The sequence below is a fragment of the Colobus angolensis genome, unplaced genomic scaffold (genome assembly GCF_000951035.1).
Source record: "Colobus angolensis palliatus isolate OR3802 unplaced genomic scaffold, Cang.pa_1.0 Scaffold43, whole genome shotgun sequence".
Classification (NCBI taxonomy): domain Eukaryota; kingdom Metazoa; phylum Chordata; class Mammalia; order Primates; family Cercopithecidae; genus Colobus; species Colobus angolensis.
This window is the reverse complement of record NW_012117710.1, coordinates 3,001,325-3,007,825: the sequence shown is the minus strand read 5'-3', so window position 1 is coordinate 3,007,825 and position 6,501 is coordinate 3,001,325. Positions and strand designations below refer to the sequence as shown.

The window sequence follows — 6,501 nt, the reverse complement described above, 5'->3', positions numbered from 1 at the left end:
AAAAAAAAAAAAAAAAAACTATACATTTGTGAATCCGTTTCTTTTGTTGATTTCTAATTTTCCTTGTTGTCAGAGAATATACTTTGATTTTCTCTTTTAATTCATTGAGGCTTTTTTGTGGTCTACTGTCTGGTTTATGTTTAATGCACACTTGAGTAGAGTACGTATTCTGCTGTTGTTTGGTGGGGTGTTCTGTAAACATCTGTTAGGTTTTTAGTGTTTGCTGATCAAGTCTTTCTAACTCCTCGTTGATCTTCTGCCTCACTGTTCTGTCTGTTAGGAACCTGGCCCTGCCAACACCTTGATTCTGGACTTCCAGCCTCCCAAACTGAGACACTTAATTTCGGTGTGAAGTCACCCCGTTTCTTCTGTTACAGCCACCCTGACACAGGCTGAATGAGCTTAATCTAGCGTGGAAATAAGTGGCAACCTCAGACAGTGCTTGAAGGAGGCAGAACAGATTGGCCGTTTTGTGTGTGTGCATGTGCTGTGTATGGTTGTATTCTGCTGATTAGAGGTGTGGATCCTTGGACTGTTGTGTGATTTCAGGTGTGTGTGTGTGTGCGTGTGTGTGCGTGCATGCGTGTGTGTGTGCTGTGTATGGTTGTATTCTGCTGACTGGAGGCATGGATCCTTGGACTGTTGTGTGATTTCAGGTGCATGCGTGTGTGCGTGCGTGTGTGTGTGCATGCGTGTGTGCGTGTGCTGTGTATGGTTGTATTCTGCTGACTGGAGTCGTGGATCCTTGGGCTGTGGTGTGATTTCTGGTCCTGACTGCGTTTCACCTCTTCCCTGCACTACAACTGGCAGACTGGAGGCAGCACGGCTGGAGGGGAGTGTTGGAGAGGGCAGCCGTTGTGGGTGAGATCAATGCATTTTGTTTACTACACATAAAATCTCATTCCTTCGTTGAATTTCAGGCCATTCAAAAAGTCTTCAAGATTTTCTTCACAGTGGGGAATAATGACAGATGTTTACAGAGAAAAGTTGCTGCTGCTTTTTTAGACAGTTTTCAACAGTTTCCCCTCCATCCTCTGCAGGCACATCCTTGTGATGCCCAGGGCGGACTTGGCTTTTCTGATCCCCCGCTAACCTGTGTGTCCAGTCCCTGGCCTGCCCTTCCTCAGTTTTGTACATATTTGTAATACACTTTGCTAAAGGAAGACTTCTCTCTATAATTGTCATATGCTGTTTGTGCCTAAAAGGTCACCTATTTAATGATATAAAAAATGTCAGTCATTGACTGATTTTTTTAAAGATTCCATTTATTTGGAATGCACCGTCTTCCCTTTGCACCTCGAAATGCAGTCACACTGCACTTGTGCCCTGGCCTGTCTGTGTTCAGGGCACCGGATCACTGCAGCCGCACCTTATCCATGTATTCATGCAGCCAGATATTTCTCATAGTTTCACACTGCTAGCAAAATTGGTGCTTCATGTACTATTAACCTTGTAGAAAATATATTTGCTTTTCAGAATGCAGTAGCATCCCATTATGATACTACGCGGACTCAGCTATACCAGGGACAGGTGGCAGAAATGTCATCGCCTCCTCCCTGAGCTGTAGCACTGTTGGTTCATAATAGGGTATTCAGCTCTAACTTCCAGTGTCCGCACTGGAAAGCACCATACAATCTTCCGAGGGAGTTTAAGCATTTTTTTTTTTTTTTTGTGAGACGGAGTCTTGCTCTGTTGCCTAGGCTGGACTACAGTGGCACAACCTCGGCTCATTGCAACCTCCGCCTCCCGGGTTCACGCCATTCTCCTGCCTCAGCCTCCCGAGTAGCTGGGACTATAGGCGCCCGCCACCTCGCCCGGCTAATTTTTTGTATTCTTTAGTAGAGACGGGGTTTCACTGTGTTAGCCAGGATGGTCTCGATCTCCTGACCTCGTGATCCGCCCGCTCCGGCCTCCTAAAGTGCTGGAATTACAGGCGTGAGCCACCATGCCCGGCCGAGTTTAAACATGTTATGCTTTCTCTTTTTGGATTTCAATTTGAGAGAGGGAGTTAATACAGAAACATTTTTGTCTTCAAAAAGCTTCCTTTTTTTTTTTTTTTTTTTTTTTGCCATCCTAGTGCTGACATCAGACAGTGCAAGTTTTATTTCATTCCCTGGGCCAGGACAAAGTCACTAGAATAAGAAAGCAAGAACCTTTATAGGCCCAAATGCCTTCTCGTTGTAATGCATATGTTTTTGTTTTTGTCGGTTTTGGGTTTTTTGTGGTTTTTTTTGAGCTGGGGTCTTGCTCTGTTGCCAAGGCTGTAGGCGTGGTCATGGCTCACTGCAACCTCAACTTCCCGGGCTCAAGCAATCCTCTCACCTCAGCCTCCTGAGTAGCTGGGACTACAGGTGTGTGCAACCACAGCCTGGCTTATTTTTTAAATTTTTAAGATTTTTTTGCAGAGACGGTGTCTCGCCATGTTGCCCAGGCCGAATTTACTTTTTTAAAAGATGACTCTGACCAGTTCTTACCAGGAGACAGTCACAGATTTGTTGTGCTTTGATGTAAAGATGAATAAGAGTGAGAACATTTATGTGAAAATGAAATGCTTTCAGCAAGAACTGGTTTTGTTTTTTTTTTTCTTTGTCAAGACACAATTCTGTGGGAAATAGCGTTCCTGGATTTGCAGACATTTGCACGCCTTCTGGGCGGCGTTTTGTGTTTTGTTCCCCCCACCCACCCATTCCTTCTGATGAGACTGAGGAACTGGCCGCTGCCCAGCTGGAGTGTTCTGAGTGGCCTTGGAGCTGGATTTCTGGAGTTTCTGTTTCCGCAGCTGTGGACGGGCTGTTTTCGCTTTTGCAAATGTGACTGTTGGAAGCCCAGCAGGTGCCGTCGAGTTACAGTGTTTGCCTCTCTTCCTCCAGGGAGATGACAGTCTGTCTGCAGTCACCTTTGACTCTGACGTGGAGACGGTGAGTGCCACTGGGCATCAGCCGTGCGCCCCAGGGCTGCTGGTGCTGCCCTTGCAGATTTCACTCGGACTCTTCAAATGGGCCATTCTCCACAATACTGTGTTGAGAGCTGGAATGCATATTCCGAATGCTACTTGGTGTTTGAAAAGTTTCCAGCCCTTTGTCGGGTTTAAATACCTGTGGTGATAACTTTAAAACTTTTATCCGGAAGTGAATCCTGAGCAGGGCGCCCATGAGGTGGATTGCTAGTCCCTGGCCTGCAGCTGGTTTTGCCCTGCACCCCACACCCCCATCCTGACACTTGAGGGGAGGGGGAGAGCCCCTGCTAATCTGTTGGAAGGACCTGATGGGAGAAAGCAGACCTGGGCAGCCACCATCCCAAGCTGAGCCATTGCCTGGCCTCCCAGCCTGGAAGGGAGAGGGGCAGGAGTGGCGCTGATGGCCCAGTGGCACACTGTGGCCCCGGCCTGGGCTTTGGGTTTGTTTGGCAAGCTGTGCAGGGTAGAAAAGGAAGTGTGCCAATTGTTCTCGTTTGAGCAAAAAAAGCTTTTGTTACTGCAGACGCATATCTAGCAAAACTGCAGCCGGCAGAACAAACCCGGTGCCAGCCGATCTCGATTCCACGTTTGCTCTGTGGACTCAAGGGGGAGCCTCGGCTCCACTGTCTCCCTCCAGGGACCTCTGCAAAGTTAAGGATTTTCACTCCATGTCACAGAGGGCAGGGGATGCTCCCCGGAGAAGGAGGAGGGATCCAGACCAAGCCCCGGGGAAAATTGCCCCCGCACAGAGCATGGGCTCACTGTTTCTGCTGGAGGGGAAGTGAGGAGACCTGGCCGCGGTACCCTTACCTGCTCGGTCTAGTGCAAGGTGATGAGGAAGTTCAGGTTGGAAGTGTGGCAGCATCTTCCCCAGGCCATGGCACGACAGGTTGAGGGTCTCTAATCCAAAATCCAAAATGCTCCAAAAATGGAAACTTTTTGAGCACCCTCATGAGGCCACAAGTGGGAAATTCCACACTTCAGTTACTTCACTCAAGCTTTGTTTCATGCCCAAAGTTATTAAAAACACAATCTAAAATTAGTTTTGCGCTGTGGGTATAAGGTATACATGAAACATAAATGAATTTTGTGTTTAGACTTGGGTCCCATCCCCATACCTCATATGGATGCAAATATTCCCAAATCGGAAACCCTCTTGGTCCCAAGCATTTCAGATATGGGACAGTCGCCCAGTAGTAAGCAGTGGAACCAGATCTGGACCCCGTTCTGTGTGTGTCCCGGGAAACCACCTTCCAGACAGGGTCTGCCTGTGCTGGGCCTTCTTCCTTAGTGGGCTTTGCAGTTGACTTACATGCAGGGATTTCATCTCACCACCTCCACCCAAGTGGACAGAGGTGCACGCTGGGGCTCCCGAGCTGGCTGTGCGGGCAGTTTGGGTGGGGGCAGATAGGCCATTTGTGTGGGACCCTCAGTCTGAATGTCACGAGCCTGGGCCCAGTGGTTTTCTGTAATTGGAACTCGTGCTCTGAGAGCCCAGCCCCAAGCACTGATGTGAGTGCGTTTTTCTGGGGTCTGTGTCGGGCCCTGCATGTCCTGTGCCTGGACCCTCCTTACGTCCCCGTGAGCTAATGTCCTCTTGCTACTCTTACACGACCCCTGACCGTTTCTGAACGTGGCATGGTCTTGTGACGCACCACTGTGGGAGCTCGGCAAGCCTTACGCCATTTCTTCTTTCTTTCAGAAAGCAAAAAGGAAAGCTTTCCACAAACCTCCACCCACATCGCCAAGTAAGTATGACCGGGCCTGCCTTCCCTCTCATGCCCACGTTCCCTGGTGTCCTGGAGAGAATGAAGGGTGTTTGCTTTGTACATTTAGGTAGCTGAGACCTGACGCCTCAGCCAGGTGGCCCCATTCCCTCCGGGGTCTCCCAGTTCGCACTGGGGTCTCCCCCATTCATGTTGGGGTTCACGCTGGGGTCTCAGGAGCACGTGGAGTCCCTGCCGGTGCCAGTGACGAGCCCTTTCTCAGGGCTGAGGCTGCCATCCACACCCCCAGCCTTCCCCCGACAGGGCCTCTAGGCTTTTCGTTTTCTTTCTCCTGCTGTCTCAAAGGCTTACTTACCTCTTCTGAATGCTGCCAGAGTTAAAGGATTTTTGACCTGGGATTTGTTCCTGAGAGTCAAAGCTACTGAGAAGGTGTAGTTGGTGCAGGATGGGTGGAAAGTTCCCCTTTTTTCCCTTTGGATCGCCCTGGGCTTGTTTTGCTGCCAGGGTTCTGTTCTCCCTCACCCTCAGTGGAAGGAGGGCCATGTTTGCCACCCTGCCTGTCCGGAGGATGCCGCGGAGATGGGGTTAGTCCAGGTGGCCCCGAGGCCCCTCTGTCTCCAATGCCGCTCTCTTGTACAGCAGCCCATGTGCCGACCTTGTGCATACGAACGTGTTCGTGACCCTGTAAATCCTGGGCCGGCGTCCTGTGCTGCCCCAAAGGCTGTGGCCTTCCCTGGCTGTGCCATCTGCAGATGTCTTTTTATATACACGTATCATGTATTTCAAAGGTTGAGTCAAGTATATGACATACTCAGAGAATATAAACAAACTTTCCTACTGGCCCAAGGACAACATAATTAGAAAGGTAAATCCTTGCAAAGAAAAGAAGGCATGTTATATGTTGCAAATCAGTATAAACACTAGAAGGAAATCACCTAGCATTTTGGATTTTCGATGTCCTTTCTCTCCTTCCATGGAGAAAATTGAGAATTGATATAAAGTAAAAGGCCAGGACCAGGCGTGCCTCCTGACTCACACTTGGGACCTGTTTTTCTCCAGGTTTCCGGTGCCGTGAGTGTAGGGACCATGTCTGTCCCGTTCACTCAGCCAGTGTTTTTCTTGAAGGTCTGGTCAATCTGCTTGTAGGTTTGCAGCTTCCACCGCGTTCCGAGGCTTTTCATCATCCTGGTCACCCTGCGAGGAGGGCGAGGCAGGCGATGATGTTTTCGGGCTTTCTGAGTCTGTCATTTTCCGGGCAGTATCAAACGTTGGCGTGTCTCCACCACCCTGTCACCGTCCTCTCTTCTTCCCTCCCCGCTTTTATCCGCGTGCACACGTGCTTTCCTCAGGCACCCTTCCTACTCGCCGATAAACCCACACGGTCTTAGGAGGGAAAGGTAATGTGTGGGGCTTTTTTCTGCTCACTCATTTACTTGTATAAATGACAACTTAAATCTTTACATTTGGAAGAACTTGAGAATATCTCGGAGGCGAGGTTCTGTGGTCCTGGGGTGAGTGAAGACGCATCAGGGTCCCTGCGCCTTTTTTCCCTCATTCAGAGTTACAGTGGCAAATTTCCCATACATTGTGAAACCACGGGAAAAACGTAGAAATTTAAACATTTTGAACATATTAGACTTAAATTTTCAGAACCTACTGTCATAAATTTTGCAATTTAAGATATATAAGAATGTTTTAAGAGTGCCTTAGTTTTGGCATATGTTTATTATCTTTTTTATACTTAAAGAGGTAAAATCTCAGATAAAGATTTTAAAACATTTCTCCCTTACTTTTTTTTTTCTTTTTTTTTTTTTTTTT

The 6,501-nt window shown here is 48.5% G+C and overlaps 1 protein-coding gene across 2 annotated transcripts in view; it reads left to right on the top strand.

Annotated features, from left to right (window-relative positions):
* Positions 1 to 2,875: 2,875 nt before the first annotated feature.
* The window catches only part of IQCE (IQ motif containing E), a 44,717-nt gene continuing 41,091 nt past the window's right edge, over positions 2,876 to 6,501 (top strand). For both annotated transcript variants that reach the window (XM_011956972.1, XM_011956971.1), the window contains exons 1-2: positions 2,876 to 2,918; positions 4,659 to 4,704. The gene's annotated coding sequence lies outside the window, so the exon portion shown is untranslated. The remainder of the gene's footprint in view (positions 2,919 to 4,658; positions 4,705 to 6,501) is intronic.